This window comes from Panthera pardus, unplaced genomic scaffold, assembly GCF_024362965.1.
Source record: "Panthera pardus isolate Hobbes unplaced genomic scaffold, ASM2436296v1 HiC_scaffold_8, whole genome shotgun sequence".
Lineage (NCBI taxonomy): Eukaryota > Metazoa > Chordata > Mammalia > Carnivora > Felidae > Panthera > Panthera pardus.
The window spans coordinates 142,203,757-142,226,032 of record NW_026527013.1 but is presented as its reverse complement, the minus strand read 5'-3'; the positions used below and the strand labels follow the sequence as shown (position 1 = coordinate 142,226,032).

General features: G+C 33.8%; 1 pseudogene; it reads right to left on the bottom strand.

Moving 5' to 3' along the window:
• Positions 1-21,315: 21,315 nt before the first annotated feature.
• Positions 21,316-21,877, bottom strand: LOC109268861 (60S ribosomal protein L17-like; annotated as a pseudogene).
• Positions 21,878-22,276: the final 399 nt, after the last annotated feature.

The following is a 22,276-nucleotide window of genomic DNA, read 5'->3' as shown; positions in this document are numbered from 1 at the left end:
TCTACCATTCTTTATAATTTAATATGTTTCAGGAGGCTGACTTATTTGGGTTGCATCAGTTAGGCTGCTTGTCCTCTAGTTTCTGTGTGGTTTTAGCTAGTGGGGCAACAGTATGATAAGAGAGGAGAAAGGAAAAGGTTGGAGTATATTTTCCCCTAGTTTCTTTCATGATAGGCTTAAACTGGAAGTGGGTACTTTTCTCTCCCTAAGGTCACACAGTTCCTTTTCAGGGTCAAATGGTCCTTTTCACTCAGCTTTAGCTCTCACTGTATTCTAGAAGCCTACCCGTCCCTTAGTTTCTTCAAGACTACCTTTGGGTTGTTTACTTTTATATTTCCTTATAATTCTACTTTTATCTTTGTAAATAAAGTTGTCCCTTCATTAAATTGCCTTCAATTACGATGGTTGTGCTAGCTATTTTCTTTGGGAACCCTAAAGTATACAAATGTTTCAAGTAAAGGATAAAAAGATGATTGTGGTCTACCTCTTCTATACTTAGTCTTGCCTAACTTTCTTTTTAGAGAAAACATTTGTACTTGATACCAATAAAATATTATTTATGATAAGCTTTATAGTTGATGATGCTTTAATAAATATAGACTAGGCAAAGTCACCTCCAAGAGGGTGGGGAGATTCAGCTCAGGCTGACCTTCTGCAGAATTAAATGAATTAAAAAAACATATTGGCAAGGAAGTAATGACATTTACCAGCTTCTAAAATAGGCATTGTGTTCTCTGCTTTCTTAAGCCCATAGGACAGCTAACTGAAAAGATCTCAAAGTGACTTGACAAAATATTGGAAGCACCATATAAAAGAGTCTGGTTGACATCTTGTCGTGTTAACTTTATCTCTGCAAAGTCAGATGTTCTTATTCTCCTTTACTTGATGTAAGAAGATTAAGGTGCTGCATGACAGATGGTTTTAAAAAGTGAATACCATTCCATCTGGTCCCAAGTGGAAAAAGGAAAGTCACCCACAACTTTTCATCTAAAAATTGCAGTGAGAAGATTCTCAAAACTGAACTTTAACACTGCGCAAAGGAATTCTGTAAGATTCTAGCAATGCTGGATTCCAGTTATTACCCCATTATGAACACTTGTGCCACCTGCCACCCTGGATAAGACCTAATTTTGACACAAAAACAGTTATACTTAGCAAGCTCCAAAACCATTTTATGGCAGTGAACTTGGCTCAAGTTTCAGTGACCTTTCTGGTCCTTTCCAATTTTGATAATTTCTTTCAGGTGAAGATTTTATCCATTAGTGTATTCTGTTATATAAATGATAGAAAATATTTAATGCATTCTTTCACTGAATATTTTCATTTATAGAAAGAGCCTATAACCAAAGAAACAAAGTTCTAATCATGGCATTTTAATTCCTAGCAATTAAGTTGAGGGTGGCATTACAGATCCAGAGGGCATTCTCAGTATTTTGACTTTTCTGAAACATAGAAAATTTCCTACTATACTGTTCTAGTGTTCAAAGCTTTAAAAACATTAGGTTGATTCAATTCTGTAACAGATGAAAATAAATTTAGTTAAATGTCACTGGTGTTTATATGATTTTGTATAAAGGAGAGACTGTTCTTTAATAATGGACAGCAGTTTTTTTTTTTCTTTTATGATAAAGGATAATCAGGTGAGATTGGAGATCATATGAATAATTGGATGCAGTGTAGATATGATCATTACATAAGACGGGGAAAGTTTTTTCCATGTCAGAACATTTCCACACTTCAGTTCAAAGTTTTATATGATCATGAAAGAGAAGGTAGGAGTATGAATCTAAGATTAATACGATAGATTTATAGTAATGTAGCACCATGTTTACAGTAATTAACAACTAATGATTAATAACCAACATTCATAACATAGTTTGAACTTCACAGTTACACTCATACTATGTATGTAATATATGTGTGAATAAATCTATGTGACATAATCTTTTACGACAATGGCAAATAACACTTCACTGAGGAATTAATAATGTATTATGTTTTATTAACTACTCAGTTTATTCCTCTGTATCTTTTTTTAATTAGGAAAGAAGAGAAAGAGTATGAATTTCATATTATTTACCTATTTCACATTCTTATTTTGTTGAGTACATGATATTCTCCTGGAAAATGTGTATGAGATTTTTTTTCCCAAGACATTGTTTATATGTTTTAGAATATGATTATTTGTGATATTCAGCTATTGTTGTATTGTAAGATATCACAAGTTTTTTTCAATGTTTATTTATTTTTGAAAGAGAGAGCAAGTAAGCAGGGAGGGGCAGAGAGAATCTGAAGCAGGCTCCAGGCTCCAACCTGTCAGTGCAGAGCCCAATGTGAACCTGAATCCATGAACTGCGAGGTCACGACCTGAGCCAAAGTCAGACGCTCAACCAACTGAGCCATCCAGGCGCTCCTAAGCTATCACAATTTTAAACAATTATTTAAATTGATTGAACTTTAACTTAACTTCTGGCTGGTGGTATTTGCATGCAATTTAGGGAACAAAATGTTTGTCACATGATTGGAAATATACTGTCATGGAAACACAAATTACTTTGCTATTTCTTCTTTTATTCCTTTTTCCTTTCCTTTGGAAATGTGTGGACTGCAAGTCTGTGCCAAGTACTGGGCTAACTATAGTATGTAAAATATTTTGGAAAAAGTCCTCTAGGGTTCTTGCATTCAAAGGCTTATGTCCTTCTAATGCTAGGACAGAGAAATACATATTAGTAGACAAATTTAAGTTTGTGATGTATACTAGTTAAAACAAACAACCAAACAAACAAAAAGTAGAAAACACATCATGACCAACTGGAGTTTAGCCCAAGAATGAAGAGATGGTTTATCACTTGAAAAGAAATCAACATGATTCACCATTGTAAGGAAGTAAAGCAGAAAAAACACAGACATATCAATTGTGTAAAATGCAGTTGAAAAAATTCAACGTAATTTATGTTAAAAACTCTGCCATATTGAAGTGGCTGTAAATGGCATCTACCTAACCCTGACATTATTCTTAATTGTGAATGTCATAATCATTTCCCCTAAAAACTGGGAACATTGCTCCTATTCAACATTGAACCAGAGTCCTGGCCAATGACCATTGTTGAAAAATAAAGTCAGGAATATGAGAAATAAAGTAAAAAACAAAAAAGAAAAAACAAAAAACTGTCCCTATTTGCAGACAAATGATTGTTCAAGTAAAAAAATCCCAAAAGATCTACAGGAAGTGTCTTCAAACCGGATAAGTTCAGAATGTTTCAGAGTACAAAGTTATCATGCAAAAATCAATTATATCTCTGTATATAATTTTGCAGCCACTGCTGGCCCAAATAACATATGCAGCCCTGCACCCCACTCCCCATCCCTACAAGCCCTCTTTCTTTTTACATTGAAGAGATCTAACAAATCAAGTAATAAGCAAAACAAAAACAAAAACAAAAAACAAAAAAAGCAAAGAAAATCAATTGGGAGCCAATTTATCATACCATTTACTGTATCTCCAAAATATCAAAATACTAATGTATAAATCTAATAATACATGTTTTATTAGATGTTAAAATTAAAAAATGCAGATAAAAAGAATGGAAGATTTACTATTGAAGATATAGAAAGCTCATGAATTTAAAGACCCAGCATAGTTCTGATGGCAATCCTCCAAGTTTATGTATAGATTTAATGCAATTCAAAGAATGTGGAAATGCAACCAAAATATCACCTCCAGGGCAAAACTTCAAAGCAAATAATTACACTGCAAGAATATTGCAATTGCAAGAATACTGTATTCTTGCACATACCTGTGCATGATTTTTTATAAGCAGCTTTATTAATAATTGCCCTAACTCAAACAACTTAAATGCCCTTCAGTGGGTCAATGGATAAACAAAGCAACTCAATTTACCTTATTAAAATATATTACCATACTACCAAATAAGTAGATAATACCCCAAAACTATTCCAGCAATATTTTTTTAAAGTATTTTTTTAATGTTTATTTATTTTTTTGGAGAGAGAGCAGGGGTGGGCAGAGAGAGAGGGGGACAGAGGATCCGAAGTGGGCTCTGTGCTGACAACAGCAAGCTCAATATGGGGCCCGAACTCATGAACCACGAGATCATGACTTAAGCCAGTCAGCTGCTCAACCGACTGAGCCACCCAGGTGCTCCATAGCATTAATTTTTTTTTTTTTTTGTATGTATGGAGAAGCTGTTCTAAAATTTATAAGAAAATGCAAACAACAACGAATTTGTAAGAAAATGCAAATTATAGTCAAAACAATTTTGATAATAAAAAATAAACCTAGAACTTACACTGTATGATTTTAAGGATTACAATATAGCTACAATAATGAAGACTTTTGTGATATTAGAACAAAGATAGACCCAGAGATTAATGAGAAAGAATTAATACTGCCACACAAATACCATCAATTGATTTTTGACAAATGTGCAAAGGAAATTCAATGGAGAAAGAACAGGTCTTCAGCAAATAATGTTTGAAAAACTGGATATAAACATGAAAATAAATCTCAACCTATTCTTTACACTTTTACAAAAAGTAATTCAAAATGGATCCTGTGTCTAAAGGTGTGGTATAAAATTATCAACTATTTAAAGAAATCACAGGAGCAAATCTCAGTGACTTTGCATTATGCAAAAAGTTCTTAAAAATGAAAACAAAAGCAAAATTCACAAAAAGGTTGAACTTTAACAAAATAATAAAAAAAATCCAACTTTAAAAATGGACAAAATATTTGAATAGCCATTTCACCCAAGATATGCAGATGACAAGTATGTTCTGGAAAGATGTTCACCATAATATTCCCAAGAATTTTTAAGTTGAAATCAAAAGGAGAGAACAGCCATCACACATTTGTTAAAATGACTATAATGGGGGCACCTAGGTGACTCAGTCGGGTAAGCATCAAACCCTTGATTTTGGCTCAGTTCATGATCTCATGGTTCATGAGTTTGAGCCCCACAATGGGCACTGTGCTGACAGTGCAGAGCCTGCTTGGGAATCTCTCTTTTTTTCTCTCTCTGCCCCTTCCCTGCTCTCTCTCTCCCTCTCTCAAAAACAAATGAATTTAAAAAAAAAATAAAAAGAATGGCTATAATGACAATACCAAGTGCTAGCAACAATGTAAGATAACTGGAACTCTCACGGTCTACCGGTGGGAATGCAAAAATGACACAGCTTCTTTGAAGAGTAGTTTGGTAATTTCTTGGCAAGCTAAACATAACATAATACTTAACAATCACATTCCTAGGTATCTTCCCTGGAGAAAAGGCAGCTTGTATTCTTGCACATTCTTGTGCATAATTTTTTATAAGCGGCTTTATTAATAATCGCCCTAACTCAAACAACTTCAATGCCCTTCAATGGGTCAATGGCTAAACAAACTATATAGCACACCCAGGAATAGGCTATTTATAGCCAAACAATATGGGTAAATCTCAAAGACATACTGAGTGAGAGGTAAGTCACAAAAGTATACACATTGTATAATACCATTTATATGCAATTTTTTAAAAGGAAAAACTTGAGGGACAGAGAACATATCTGGCTGTTGGGTGTTGAGGTAAGAGGAGAGTTTGGCCATGTGGAGGGTCCATGAAAGAACTTGGGGGAATGATGGCATTATTGTGTATCCTTATTGAGATGAGGGTTACGCGAATCTATAAATCTGTTAAAATTCATGAACTGTATACAAAAACATGTTACCTTACTTGTGTAAGCAAAATAAAGATCACAAAGAGCTACCCTATTATACTCTCACATGGGAAACAAATATTTAGACTTTTTAAGTGTGGAATAATGTGAATTCTTATACATTGCCAATAAGAATGTCATTTGATATAAAAGTTTTTGAGAGTAATTTGGCAGTATCTCAGATTCATCAATTCCATTCCTGTGTATATACCTAGATAAATGCTCATATAGGTGTGCATGGTAACATGCACAGAAGTGTCCACACTAGTGTAATGTGCAGTAGTAACAACTGGAAATCACTTCTGTGTTAACTAGAAGTAAAATCAGTAAATAATTTTAGTAAAATCACGTAATGAAATGTTAGAACTGATAAAAATTTGCTAGTACCAATTTATCATTGAGTATGATGCTGACAAATATAATACTGAAAAATGAAAGAAGTATAAGATCAATGAGATATCATTTATTACATTGAAAAAGCATAAACATGTAAAAGATTACTGTACATATTGTGTGGGAATACATATCTACCCCATAAAAGTGTAAAAACACTCATGATATGACTACTATGAAATCAAACAAAGATGTTTCCCAAAGGGTGTATGTGTGGTGGGGGAAGACATGAAAGAGTGTATGATTAGGTAGGGATGCATAGAAAGATTTGGCTATTTTTAATATTTAATTGTTTACTGCTTAATCTGTGTGGTGGATACTTGATTTCTGTCATATAATTATGTATATAAAATATTCTATACATTTTTTAAAAGAAAAATAAGGGAAAAGTAATATGTAGTAACGCTAATAACTCAAGGATTTATCTTTTCAGAAATTTGTTAAATTTTGAATACATACACAAATTGTGTAAGCTTTATCTCAGTGGAGAATTTCAGGATACAACAATGAGCTCAGATGGGGGCAGATAGTTGAAGGTGAGAGATCTTTTCAGAGGCCTATCATCTGTAAATGAATTGGTAAACAAAATGCTGGGCTTGACTAGAATTTGTGGGTAATGCTGCAACAGCATGATTTTCTCTCATCACTTAGATAGGAACTCAGAATCAGATTTTTAATCTGGCCTTTAAAAAAATCTGGCATTTTCAATTCTTTGCCATCTAACATTTTACTCTTGTATGGGAGGAATTAAAAAAGAAGTTGTAACGAAACCTATTTACTATAGCCGGGAATAACTATCTTTTTACATATTTCTCCCAAGAATCTCTCCTGAATTATGGATGCTCCAGGAACTTCAAACATAGCACAAGTGAAGTTAAATTCATTTTCTTTATATACATACCCACCATCCACACAAAGTCGGCCCTTCCAAACTGTAGCTTACAATTTGTTTTCTCTGTAATTTCTGTTTCCTCACTACTACACCCAATTGTGAGTATAGTTTTGGTGATTCTATCCCTGTTTCTTCTATCTCAATGAGAAATAGGGCAACTTCACTTTCCTTGTTTCTAAGAAACTAACATCCAGATATCTTGACCTCAGTTTGAAGGCACTGCATGATTTGGTTTCTAAAATATTTGGAAATATTCTATTTCCAAAGAATAGTTGCATGAAATTCCATAGATTTTCTTTTCCCAACCCACTGGACTGCTTTCAGTTTTCTCTCCATACTTAGCAGTTTCCTCTTTCCTGCTCTTGTTCTTATTTCTTACTGCCCTCCCCACTTGGACAGGAAGTTTGTTTTCATGATATAGTAATTCTACTTCCCCAAGCTGATGTGGTTCTCAAGATAAAATGGAAATGCTTTCTATGCTAGGAAGTTTCCTTTCATCAACGGCACCCCCCCCCCTCCGCAATAAACACAGTATTGCCTTGTCTATGCGTTCTCAAAGCACTCCACATCACTAATCTAGCTCTCGCCACATTCTGACCCAAAATTTACACACTGGCACCTTACCTGTGTGTTACAATTGGCAGGCCTGCATAAAGTTAACCTTTCACATAAAATCTGGATTGCTAACTTATCATATCTCCCTTGCACATGAGATCAGTTACATAAATGGTCACTGAATTGAATGTAACAGTTTTTCTTGTTCTGTTTTCTTGACACAAGGGAGGACAGGAAAAGGGAAGTGGTTAAAGAGGTGAAGAACAACACTGTGCACAATTTGTGAAGAGGTGTATGAAACCAATAAATACTGAAGCATTCTTGCCCTGTGGACACTGATAAAGGCTATCATAACATATGTACTGTGTAATTCTAACACTGTATATTATTTGCTTGAATAATAGCTACAAGGACATTCAAACTGGTATTTTTTACTGCCTTCCTATAAAAAAAAAGGGAAAAGATTGACTTTCTGGTGTAAGGACCATGAGTTCATTCTGCCAGAAACATCTGTTTGGAAATTAGGAATTAGCATTCTTAGACCCTAGTATTGGAAAGTGACAACCAAGTCAAATTTAAAAATATAAAAGTTCACCACTATCATAACTTAGGGTTAAACTATTCTTGAGTTTTAATTTATGAGCAATACAATAAAACCATGGCAATCTGACTAAATCATGGCATAAAAGGATAAGACCATGATGTTAGAAATTATTTTATTATCTAAACATTTACATCTTTCAATCTCCATCACCGTCACATAAGTTTAAGGCAAGGTCCTGCATGCCTTCTTACCTTGGGAACTTCCAAACTGGTCCCCTAGTATTCATTTTTCTTCTTCTTCTCCCCACTATCTCCCTGCTGTCAGAAAATCATAAAACACAAATCAGACTGTCTCACATTTTCATGAAACCATTCCATAATGTTTCAAAAATCCTTAGTATGATCTATATGGTCCTCTACATATGGTTCATGTAGTTAGCTTTGTACTCTGCATTTTTCCCCTTCCTATTTGTTTTTAATTTCTATCTCCAACAGCTGAGAAGTACCATCTCCTTCATCTTCTCAGTCTCTGCCAACTTCAGACTTCCCCCGTGTTTCTCCCTTTGTGTATTCATTTCAGTAGAAAATGCTGGATCTCTTAGATCATGACTTATTCCTTAATGTTTACTCATTCTACCTTTTGGATCGCTGTTGTCCTTTACTATAATCCGGCTCTCATCATCCCAATCCCATCTTTAATCTATCAGTCATATTTCTTAGGACTGAACCATAATGGTAGTTGAGAGTGTTTAAATTCTTTATAAGAAATCCCCAAACACTATGAAAATCAAGATAAATTGCTAGTTTCTGTGGCAGTAAGTACTCTAAATACCAGCATGTCTCTCCTTCTGTTCTGATTCCAGTTGAGCATGGTGCTATGTTTTTTCCTTTAGGCATTTTTTCTTCTTACGAATAAAAACATGGAATTCAAGAAAAACAAGATAAGAACCCAATCAAATACACAGAAGTGCTACACAAAAATTATTAATCTATTTCACCCAATGTAACCATTCATGCCATATTATTGCTCCTCGTTTCTCTTCTTTCTCCATCTCTATCTTCTCTTCCTCTTACTTCTTTTTTTCCTTCTGTCTCCTTTTCCTTCTCTCTCTGTACTTATCCTTTTCCCTCTCTTTCCCTCCCTCGCTCATCTTCCCAGTTTCCCTTCTCTTTCAATATGGGGATCAAAGAAAAAGATTCTAGAATGGCGCCACTGTCTGGTAATGGTTCAAGCAGATATATTCGTGGCTATAGGAGGTATTTTAAAATGGAAACCTTCCCAGAAGATTATCATAAAAGCCAGGAGTTTTCTTAGTAAGAAATCGAATATAAACTACGTTAACAGGAGGATTATATATTCCTACTATGAGATCATACATCTTGTTCTATGGAAAAAAAATTAGTATTAATATATTGTGAAATATTTCCCTTTAGGTAGAAGAACTATTCTCAAATTTACATTTTTTTTGAAATACATGTATTCATTTAGGCAAATCCACATTTTTCCTTCTACTAGATGAAACAACATGCTTCTTAAAGATTTTATAGTTGTCTTCAATTGCTGCATAACAATTTAATACAAGAAAACAATACAAAAATTGTATTATAATACAAATACAAAATAATACAAAAATTGTATTTTGTATATGACAGTGACTCAGACCTTTCACTTTTTATATTATTATACATATATAAGTGTTTATTTAAAATATATTTGCATTTATATATTCATTTAACATACTTAAAATTTAACATATATTTATCTACTAAATATTGGGCATTATACTAGTTGTTTGAGATGCATCATTGAATAAAATGAACAAGATCATCAGCCCTCTTAGAGCTTACAATCAAGTAAAGGGAGAAAAGCAAATAATTAAGTGAAACATACCATGTTGAGCTGATAAATGCTATTTACAGAAATAAAGGAGAGAATTGTGATAAGGTATGGTGTAAGCATTACTTAATGCCAACACGAACTTAATATAGATTAGAATCAGAGAATGAGGGAAGAGTAGGTGAGAGTTCTTGTCTTCTTGGGGTGCACATATATAAACAGAAATAGAAGTCTTATAACAATCGTCCTTAGCATCACAGAAATTGTTGGTTGTTGTGGAGTTGACCTTATTGGTGTAGGGTTTTTGCTAGGGACAAAGGCCATGAAGGTATGAAGACTGCAGTAATAGAGAGGACTAACCTGGATGTCTAGAGGCCTGGGGGGAGGGTAACTTATCTAGAACTCCCTGAGTTGTGGGGTATCTTCTTGAATGGAAGATAATTGGACCTTTTCTTAACACAGGTAAGGAGAAATAGAATTTAGTAAGGATCATTTTAGAACACACATAGCATTTTGACTCTTGACCCTTGCCTAATTATTGTTAGGAACTTTTTTCAGCCATCAAACTTGAAAATAAAACATCTACATTCACATATAGTCACTTTATTTATCATTTAAGGAGTTAAATTCAATATAAGGAGTTTGAAAGTGGACTCATGGTGAAAATGAAAATGAAGCCAATGGTAAGAGACTACTTGAATGCTGATGACTATAAAACATATGTTTTATAATGGTAAATAATAGAGGGAGTATTGAGTATGAGAATTCTTTTTAGTAAAACTGCATTTTTCTTACTTGGGTAATAGACTTTTTGAAGGTTCTAGAGAAAACCAATAGGTTTCAGAAAATAATGAAAATATTGTGGCTAATCCAGAAAAGATAATGGTGATAATGATGATTCACAAATACTAAAGAAAAATGACCAAAGAAATGGAATTCACATTTATTAAAAAAAAAAAAAAAAAAAGATCACATCATGTAAATCTATTTAGCTTAAAGGAAGGAAAATTTTTAAAAAGACTATGGACTAACAATTGACGGCTACAAATAAATAGAGGATCTTATGAATACATAACTACACCCATGAAATTTAATACTACAGTCAGTCATTTCAGTTAAACACTAGAAAAAGCCATCTTAGATGATAAGAGAAATAAAAAACTGGAAGTTCTACTGAGAAAGCTTGAGGGGATCTATTCCTAGAGTTCATTAAATAGAGAGTGACAATTCTCTGACTTGGTAATTTAGTCACTGATCTGCTTTATGGACAATGTTAGGATTTGATGAAATTTCCTTTTTTTTTTTTTTTTTTTTAATAGCCTTATTGGGATATAATTAACATGTAAATTTGTATATATTTAAGGTGTACAACTTGATGTTTCAATGCACATATATACTGTGTAATGAGCACCACAATCAAGCTAATTAACATATTCCACTATCTGTCATTATAAGAACAGAACAGAGATTCTAAGCATACTCCCTACATCATATGAAAGCCAGAGTTCTTAGGGGATTGGTCTTGGATTGATTATTTAAGGTATGGACGTGAAGGCATTATGTTTATGAATGGTAGAAGAAAAGCTTGGAGATAACATTCTGCCATGTAATTACTTAATATTTCTGCCACATGTCCATAACGTGGCACATGTCATGGGGAAATATGTATTTAAATTCGAGAACAATACAACCAGTCTAATTCAACTTACAAATAGCATTTATTGCAGCAGCTGTGGATCAAACACATATCTCTAGTCGTCTAGCAGATGGCTGAATACATTTTTTATGATAATATGCCTACTTCACTATAGGGAAAGGATTACCATAATTGTACAAACACCGTTTTTCCTATTTCTCAAATCAAGAGAGTTATACACTTTTCCCCTTGTTTCTTGATTTTCTTCTGTCTTCTTTGTTTTGTTTTCTTTTCTTTTTGGCATTTCCATCATGTATACACCAAAAAGTAAATGCTGTTGAGTTAACTTACTTTTCTTGAAATTTCATTCTTACTGTGTTAATGTTTATTTAGGTAACTACTGATCATTTTTACCTAAGTATAGATATAATTGGAAATTTACTTAGAGTTTCAACATCACTTTATGTCCAGTCAAAAAACTGAATTGAAGAGAAATATCTCTCACAAGTAACAGATATATATATTTTATATATATGTGCATAGATAACACATTATAAAAGTAAATAAATTAAAAAAAATAGAGTATGCAGAGATATACATGGTAAAGAAAATCGTTTGTCTCCATAGTTTGCTCCTACTCCTAAATAACAATTAATGATGTTATGTAGGAAGAATTTAAATTGTCTAACAAAAATATGTTTACTTATCTACTTTTTTTGCCATATGGAACCAAAACATTTTCTCTTGACTACAAGTTACTTGTTTCTTTTTTAAGGGGGTCACTGTCTAAATAGAATTCACTGATATATTATGCATACAGGAAAACATATCCTTTACCTAAAACAAAATGTTTATTTGAAGGTTACAAAAATCAGAGAAACATAAGTACACTATATTAAAATTAAAAGCATTTATTCATTAGATGGTATTTCTGAGTAAAAACCCAAGACTCCAAGTGGAAAAGATACTTGCTATCACTTAATTGACAAAGTGTTTGATCCAGAATATATAAAGGGTTCCTTCAAATCAAAAAGGAAAGGAAAACAGATGACCCAATAAGAAAATAAACTAATTGCAGGCACTTCAAAAAACAGAACATACAAATTATTCGTTAGCATATGGATATGGATTCAATCTCATTAATTATCAGGGGAATAAAAATTCTAACAGTGAGATACTATTAAACAAACAGAATGGCAATAATTAAAGATAGGTAGAGCAGCTAGAATTCTTACGCAGTGTCACCAGGAGTATATATTTGACAAGCACTCTGTTCGGCATTATTTACCAAAATGGAATATGTGTTTACTTTGTGACCCAGCAGTTCCACTGCTAGTTATAAACCCAATGCAAATGCTAGAGATATTCACTAAGATTCATAACCCAGAATATTCATAGCAGAACTTTCATATAGCTCCAAATGGAAAACAACCCACATGTTAGTCAACAGTGGAAAAGATCACATATTGAAATATTTGTTCATAGAATGGAATTCAATATAGCGATGAACATGAATAAACTACTGCTATATTCAATACCAGGGATGAATCTTCCTGAAATACTATTAGGCAAAGAAATCAGATATAAAAGAATAGTACTATCTGATTCAAAAGCAGACAAAACTTCTCTCCAGATGTTCTAACTAGTAAGGATAGTAATTACTTTGGGTAGAAAGTAGGTGTTAGAGGTGTTAGTGTTACTCTCTTTTTAACGTGAATTCTGATTACACAGAGATATCCACATTATGAAAATTAACTGAGTTTAAAAAGTGCACTTTGTGTATGCTTAAGCAATAATTCTTTTTTTTATATTTCTTAGTTTACAAAAGTAAGCCAGTTACTTTGACTCTATGACTTCTAGTTATTACTTTTTTAGCACTTTATATATGAAGACATATATGCCACTTAATCTGTATGTATGTTATGATTTGTTAGATGGTAGGGGTCCTCATTTGTTTCACACACGAGATTCAATAGGTAAGATTATTCCAGCTGTGTAAAAGTTTATTTTAATAATTAAATCCAATAAACACTTATAAATGTTCTTAGAAAACTAAGAACACAGAATAGAATATTTAAAAAAATCTGCTTCACATGATCGGTACAATTCCCTGGCATCTGGATCCTGACCTTCTTGGGGTCATCTGATCTTGTTCTCCTGTTTATTGGTGTTTTGTCGTTATTATCTCACGTGGTCGATTGTACAGTAGTATCTCCAGTTCTTCAAGCCATTCTCACTAAACTGATCCCTGTTGATGCAGTTTTCCAATAGTAGGGTAGAGACTTTGTTAATGGATTTTGCTTCCTTCCTCTACGCTTTACATAATTCTGTCATGGACCACGTATCAGAATTCCCGTGCTTTAATTTTCTTTAACCTGTTCACACTACATCTCTGAGGAATCAGGGAATGGGAGTTCTTGTGGCAGACTTCTGTCCAAGTGGGGGCTGGGTTGGGTGGTTGAGGACAAAATGTAAATCCCTACTGGTGAGAAAAACGAAACAAAATGAAACAAAACAAAACAAAACAAAACACTTCCTGTTTGGAAGTGAGGATGAACACGTACCTCTATTTTGTCCATGTATGGCTAAGCTATGTCCGTGTATGCCTAAGCAATAATCCTTTTTTTTTTTTTAATTTTAATTACTTAGTTTACAAAATTAAGCCAGTTACTCTGACACTCTGATTTCTAGTTATTACTTTTTTATCACTATCAGGGACTTACCCTCTAGGCAAGGGGTATCCAGGATTTGTCGGGCCCAAAGTTTATATCGTCTGGAGGCACTCTCTAAAAATGTATATCACGAAATTACAAATGCAAAATTAGGTATGCAGATGAAGTTTTCTTCAGAATGACCACACTTTCATTCTTCTGCATGTTGCCGTCCAGTTCTCACAGCACCATTTGCTAAAGACACTGTCTTTTTTCCATTGGCTACTCTTTCCTGCTTTGTCGAAGATTAGTTGGCTATATATTTTGCGTCAATTTCTGGGTTCTCTATTCTATTCCATTGATATATGTGTCTGTTTTTGTGCCAATACCATGCTGTCTGTATTACAGCTTCATAATACAGGTTAAAGACTGAGATTGTGATGACTCCAGCTTTGGTTTTCTTTTTCAACATTATTTTGGCTATTTGGGATCTTTTGCGGTTCCACACAAATTTTAAGAGTTCTAGCTCTGTGAGGAATGCTGGTGCTATTTTGATTGGGATTGAATTGAATGTGTAGATTGCTTTGGGTAGTATTGACATTTTAACAATATTTATTCTCCCAATCCATGAGCATGGAATGTTTTTTCCATTTCTTTGTGTCTTCTTCAATTTCTGCCATAAGGTGTCTATAGTTTTCAGTGTACAGATTTTTTTATTTGGTTAGGTTTATTCCTAGGAATTTTATGGTTTTTGATGCAACTGTAAATGGGATCAATTCCCTGATAGCTCCTTCTGTTGCTACATTATTGGTGCACAGAAATGAAACCAATTTCTGTACATTGATTTTATATCCTGCAACTTTACTGAATTCCTGTATCAGCTCTCGTAGCTTTTTATGGAGTCTTTTGGGTTTTCTATGTAGAGTATCGTGTCATCTGTGAAGAGTGAAAGTTTGACTTCTTCTTTGCCAGTTTGGATGCCTTTTATTTCATTTTGTTGTCTGATTGATGAGGCTAAGACTTCCCACACTGTTAAACAACAGTGGTGAGAGTGGACATCCCTGTCATGTTCCTGATCTCAGGGGGAAAGCTCTCAGTTTTTCCCCATTGAGGATGATATTTGCTGTGGGTCGTTCATATATGGCTTTTATGATGTTAAGGTATGTTCCAACATTTTCCTTTGTTGATTCAAGTAAGGGCCCAGTAAATGAAGAGTACTAGACCTTATGCTTCCATAGTTTATTGTTAAGTTACCTCTCCCACAGGTTTTTATTCTGGCTCTGTTTTAGAAAATTCCATACTTGAATGCTGTGATGCACATCTCTGTGGTCTGTACCCAAATCTGTTTTTATCTTCTAAAATTCTAACTGTAGTTGTCCTTATTTTAAAAAAACATCCCAAATCACCTCTCCTATGTTTAATCAGTGCTTACTTTCCTTACTTTCCCCTTTCTGAGGTCTACTGGTCTGCTATTTCTTTCAAAGCAATGTCCTTCTGTTACCTGCAGCCCATTTTTCTCATATCTATAGGACTTTGCATGTGCTGGTAGCTTTATCTAATCTCTCCTCCTTGTCAGATAAAGGAATTCTTACCAATTCTTCAAGGTATAGTTTACAATCCACTTGTCTCTTGGAGTGCCAGTTACACTTTCCTGCGTGCCTCCACTGCAGCATTCACCACATTGTGTTTTGACTGTGTTTACTTATCTTTCTCACAAACTGGATTCCTCAAGATCCTCAAGAACAGGGATTTTTGCCTTTTTATTTGTATCCTTTCCTAATTCCTCACACAGAGGCACAATAATATAGCCATATTACACAGTCAAGCATGTGTGCTGACTGCCTCTATCATACATTATAAATATTATTATTATTATTATTGGTGAAAAGCTAGCATGACCAAATATGACCCGCAATCATGTGAGTTTTTGTTCTATTGTCCTCTGTGAGAAACATATGTACATATGTATGTGTGTGTGCGCACATGTTTTATTATATTATTGTGACCTTGTGGGAAACATTAAGTGAAAGGTGGAATACTGAATATCTGTTTTCTAAAAATATGTTGAAATAACATATGACATTCTTGAGTGGAAGAACATTTGGCAATCACCTGCTCCTATCTATCTTCTCATCCCAAATAATGTCTTTCAGTATTTATTCAAGAAAAAAAAAAATATTGGTTGTCTAAGCAGCTGCAGATCACCTTGAACAGAAACACATTCCAACTGTTTCAGAAAAAAAATACAGCACCATTTATGCTTAAGAAACAAAAGGGAAACCATCCTGAATTAATATATAATGAAGGAAATGGTAATTATTTGATCCAAAGGTTTCCTGAAACTCACAATTCTAATGTCTTTTGGAACTACTTCATGCTGAGAACAGTACATACAGAAAAGAATGTGAAATGAAGCCATGTTGAGGGCTCTGGGGTTTTACAAAAAGTTACTGTTCCTTTTAAGCATGATCGAACCAAATGCTTTGTTCTCCAGCTTCAGTGGCCAGTTCATGCTCTGTTGTTTTTGAGTCGGCTATATTATTAGAAACATTATGGAGAACCAAATGCATCAGTCATAACTGTATGCAGCTCCCAAAATAGAGAGGGGAAGCATCACTGAATATTTCTAAGCTGAATACTGTCATAAGAGGTAAACGAGGTTTCAATCCTCTAAGCAAATATAATCCTTCTTTAAAGACATATTAGCTTTTCTCACAGAAGCCAAACAGCCTGGTTAATCATTTCACTCAGTCTTTATTTTCAAATATCCTGCAATAGAAGTCAATTAGGTGGATTTCCTTACTTGACAGCAATAGATGACCGAGTAGATGTCCTTGGGCATATTCCACAGGCTCTAAAAATCGTATTCTAGCTTAGTGACATAAAATCATTTTGATTTTAATATAAGAGCCAAAAATGATACCTAGTAAGTAGTTCATTAAATAGAACTGGTCCAGAAGCTAATCCTTCATATTACTGGCCTGAGGACTTAGGAAGTGCTTTGGGTCAAAATCCTGCAAGCTATGTTTAACTTTAGAAGAAAATATACTTAACTACTTCTTGCTTAAATAAGTGTTGCTTAATTTGTTTTCCACTGATAATGCCTAAGTAATCCTAAAGCTAAAAAAAAAAAAAAAGACAGATATAAATTGGATGCTTGTTCTAGGCTAACTGAAAGGATTATAGTAAAATATTTTTCTAGCAAGTACATCCTAAACCAAACCAAATTCAAATTATAACTATTCCTCAAATAACAGCTTCAATCCTATCTTTTCTTGAAACACTTCCTGATGACCCAGTCCTCATTAAACAATCATTTCTGTGTATTACCATATCTATTATTGCTTTTACATCTCAATCCTATGCAGTTTAAATAATTCAACAATTTCCTCATCAGGACTGAGAAGCTTTTTCTGAAATTAGTTTTATACTGAATTTTCTCTAAGAGATCCTCTGCTCCCCAGCATTTAGCAAAATGCAGGAAGTATATCTATATTTTACAACTTGATTGAATCTCTATTCTCTTTATGTGAAAAAAAAAAAGCTTAATTCAAGCCATCAACCAAATTTCCTACTGCACAAGAATCAGTAGGTGAATAGGTGACTTTCAGTTCACCAATTTCCAAAGAGCGTTTTAGAAAAGTTGAAGCTTCATTCTAGCAATTTCAAAATTATCAGCATTATGAATTACTGCATCACCTCGACTAAGAATTTCCAGCTTATACTTTGAAATATTCATTTTATTACCACTATGAATGAAATCCTTCTCATAAACATAATTAAATTTTCATGGCCATCTAAAAAATATACTCACTACTGTTAGAAACATAGTTCTAACTATGTTAGAAAATCACAGTTCAAAGTATTTAGAAATCATGCCCTGGCAAATTAAGTTATTATCTACCTGTGATGGAATCCTCATTTTATTAGGTAGAGTTAACTTTGAGATTCAATAGCTGTGCCTCAGTGATAGAGATCATGGTAAAAATGGACCTAACCATTACAGCCATGACTTACGAGCTTGGGGAAAGCTAACATTGGTGCAAAGTGTAACTTCTTATTCAATACTTAGGAGGTATAAAACACTATCTTAGGTCCTAGAGGAACCCTAGATGTGCATCATGCATGGCATATTCTTAAAACCAGCATATTGAGACTAAGACTAATACAAATGATAAAATTTACAAGGGAAAACTACAAAAACCTAATGATTCTCAGCTTATTGTTAACGACAGTGATCAAGCAGTTTGCACTGTTAACAGCTGTAAATATTTTTTTGTGAAGTCTCCACCAAGAATCCAAAGACACACTCCTAATTCATAACTGGATTATAGTCCTGGGTTATTCTGAAGTACCTACGTGCTCTTAAACAAGTTCCTTAAACTATCTGGACTTCAGCTGAGTAAATATTAAAATTAGGCAGTCTCCTAGTTTTTACTTAATTCTGATACTATCTAATTCTAATCTTCACATAGAACTCAGAACTAACCGTACACCAGGAATACACGTGGCCACAATAAGAATCCACTTTGACATTAATACACTAGTGCCCATAAATAGCAATACTCCAATATGCTGAACCAAGTTTCTGGATAGTCATCACTTTGTTATTATCAGATAGCACTATTGCTTTTCATTTGGGAAAACTGAGTGAATAAAGCAAATGAAGCCAAACAAGTATTCTAATAATGCAAAAGTTGCTCTTCTAAGGTGATTAAATGTGAATTTGGTATATTCTGCATATTTAGAAAACACATGTAATATAATTGTTTTTTCCTGTTTTCTAAGCATATATCTTTAAAAATTACTTAAGGCTAGTTGAGACTATTTCCATCCCAAGCTAGTTATCAAGTTACAAATATAACTTATGACAAAATAAATCATTTTATTTACAGAACGGCTTTCGTGATTTAATTGTGTATTTTCCCTCAATGATTCAACCATTTGTGTACCTAAAATAACTGAATATTATTTAACTGAGAGCATTCTTTTTTCATGTAAGCTACAGCAGAGATTTCTAGTAGACTTCAGGAAAAATTGGCAATTCTTTCATTGTCTAATAAACCTGTCTGAACTTACGTTATTATGTCTCCACAAAAACTTTCTAAATATTTACTTATTCTTTCTGGGCAGCTACTGTGAAGAGAAATATTACTTATGTTGGAAAGATACTAATTTGGCTAAGGAGTGCCATACATCTTGGCTATTGTTCCACTTTTTTCTAGATTTGGTAAATGCATTGTCTCCAGAGGAAAAAATGTTTTTCATTCAGTATTTCAATTTTTTGCAAATGAAATTTTAGGAAGGGTCTACAAAATTGTACTAAAAAGCTTATCATTACCTTCTTTCTATAAAATTTTCACTAGTGTGGGGGAAAAGGCCCCAAATTAAAATATTTCTTGCATATGCTGAAGAATTATGCTGATCTTTAAGATATTATGAAATTCAGGATGTTTTTATTTTAGCTTCATCATATTATGTTGTTTTTTTCTGACCTTGTCCACTTCTGTAAGTAGTCTCTTCAATAACTATTTTCAATTTACCCATTGAGAATGGGATCTGTTTCCTGCCAGGAACCTAACTAATACACTCTATCTCTTAAAAGACGAACTAGGTCAAAATGGAATTCTGATTTGCAGGGAGGAAATTTATACTAAATTATATAGCACAGTTATATTAATCAGAAGTCTTTCAGTTCCAAATGTCATAAAACAACTCAAAATGACTTTTAAAACCACAATAAGACAAAAACAAAATAAAAAATGAAATCTATTGGCTCTCTTTGCTATCAAATGGTGTCACTGTGTTTCTTACCCTTTCACCTCTGTTTTCAGTTATTTGGCTTCATTCTCTAGTGAGAACTCTCTCCATTGCTGGAAATAATTCTTCAGCCACTCAGGCTTACATGGTCCATACAGCACACCATCTGAAAAGGAAACAGACACTGTATCTCCCATCTTTTATATCAATCTGCTCAAAAGATACCTTATTCAACATACTTGAGCCACATGCATACTCCTGCACCAAAACCTTGGTCCAGGAATATGGGGTGCTCTAATTGACTGGTGTAGGTCAAGTGTTTTAGTACTTGTTCAGGAAGGGCAGTCCCAATAGAAAAGAGGTGGAGAAGACAAAAAAAAGTAGCAGATACCTAAAATAATTTTGCAAGTATAAATGTATTGTTATCAATATTCATTCATTCCTCTGTTCATGGGCCATATGAAACAACAGCTGTGTATAAGCAATAAAAAAAAGAAAAGGGTCCTCTGGGATTATATGGGGTAAATACTTGTTATAGTTGAAGACATAAATAACAGAGTGTGAGCTTAATATTGGAATTTTCAAGAACTTATGCTTCAAGGCTAAGACGGGAATTATGAAATAGTTTTGTAGGGTGGCTCTGATTTCTCTCTTTTAATTTATTCCCTGTACCTCCTGCTTGAAATGGAGATAATTATACACAAACTTGTGAAACATTGCCACAGTATAAATTAAAATACAAACAAACAAACAAACAGACAGACAAACGTGTTGCAGCAGTGTTGCTGGTCTTGGCACCAGGGAATGAATAACATGAAATCACTGGTCGATTTCAAATGAAAGTAAAATATTCAAGCCTGCCTCTGGCTATTTATACAAAGACACAGAATAGAGTTGACATAGCGAGAACGATACTTGCTTTTGCCAATCTGTAATGCCTGTACAATTCACTTATTAGAGTTCATTTTCCATCACTGAATAAAGAACAATTTATGTTTAAGTTGCTAAGATCAGAAACTGTAGAAAGGCAATTATATTTCTGATTTGTCAATAATATGCCAGCAAAGTTAAAGCTGTTTCCATAGCTTAGTCTGTTAAGATATCTATATAAAATATCTCCATATTGCAGTGTATTTATAATGTAAAAAAATAATGTAATATATATACGTCATATATGTAGTACAGAGTAGGAGAATACACTACACTCTTTATTTGTACATACCATATATATTTTCACTGGAGAGTTTACAATTCAGTGAAAAATCATAAGGGTTTGCTTGAACATTTTTTTTCCGTTTTTACTTTTGTTTGCATTTATTTTATACAGAATTTACTCTCAGGCTGTAAGTTTTTGTTTCTCCAATTTCTTCGGGGATAGCTTTTTCTTCTGTGCAACCTCCTCTTCTAATTTAGGAATCATTTGCTCTTTTTCAGTAAGGATCATCTCAGCGTGGCAGGGAGAGCTCATGTATGGGTTTATCTGACTATGAGCCCTATAAATTCTATGCCACATTTTGGGGGCTTTGTTCACTTGGATGTACTCAGTGACCAGAGAATCTACATCTAAACCCTTAAGTATATCATTACTCTCTGCATTTTTAATCATGTGCAGTAAAAATTCAGCACTCTTTTGGCCACCGACCCTGTGTCCAGCTCGACTGTTCAGCCTAGGCACACCTATCAATTCCACCATTGTAGTGACAGAATGGTACACATTGCTTCTGCAAAGTGACATCCTTCGGATACTTAGCAGCTTTTTGGATATGCATATACCCTTGATGGCCTGGGAAGTTTCAAGTGTGTTCTTAAAGTGAACACAAAGATGTGAACCTCTTGATTTGTATGATTTTGTAGGATTTTCTGGGTCAGGTGAATAGCAAACCATTTTCAGAGATCACCTCTGGTCACTTACAGGAAGAGCTGCTTGAACATTTTATTACTGACAATATAGAGAGAGAACCTGTTGAACTTAAGTCATATTTCCAATCTGAATAAAGAAGGATTTATTTTATCTGTTTATAAAGTACTGGAAATTATTTTGGATATTTACCTAAATGTTGTGCAAAGTGGATCTTTTTGTGGTCACCCCCTGTTATATATCAGGCCAATTCACGACACACAGTATGAAATAAGGAACTGATTTTACCAGAGGGAATGCTAAATGCAGGTATTCAATAAGAAGAGAAGGTACATTTCTCCCAATCCTCTCATTAGTCACATTGAAAAGCATACAAGATCAAGGAACTTTTGGATATGCAATTACTTCACTGCATTTCACTTTTCATAGTAGAAAGGGG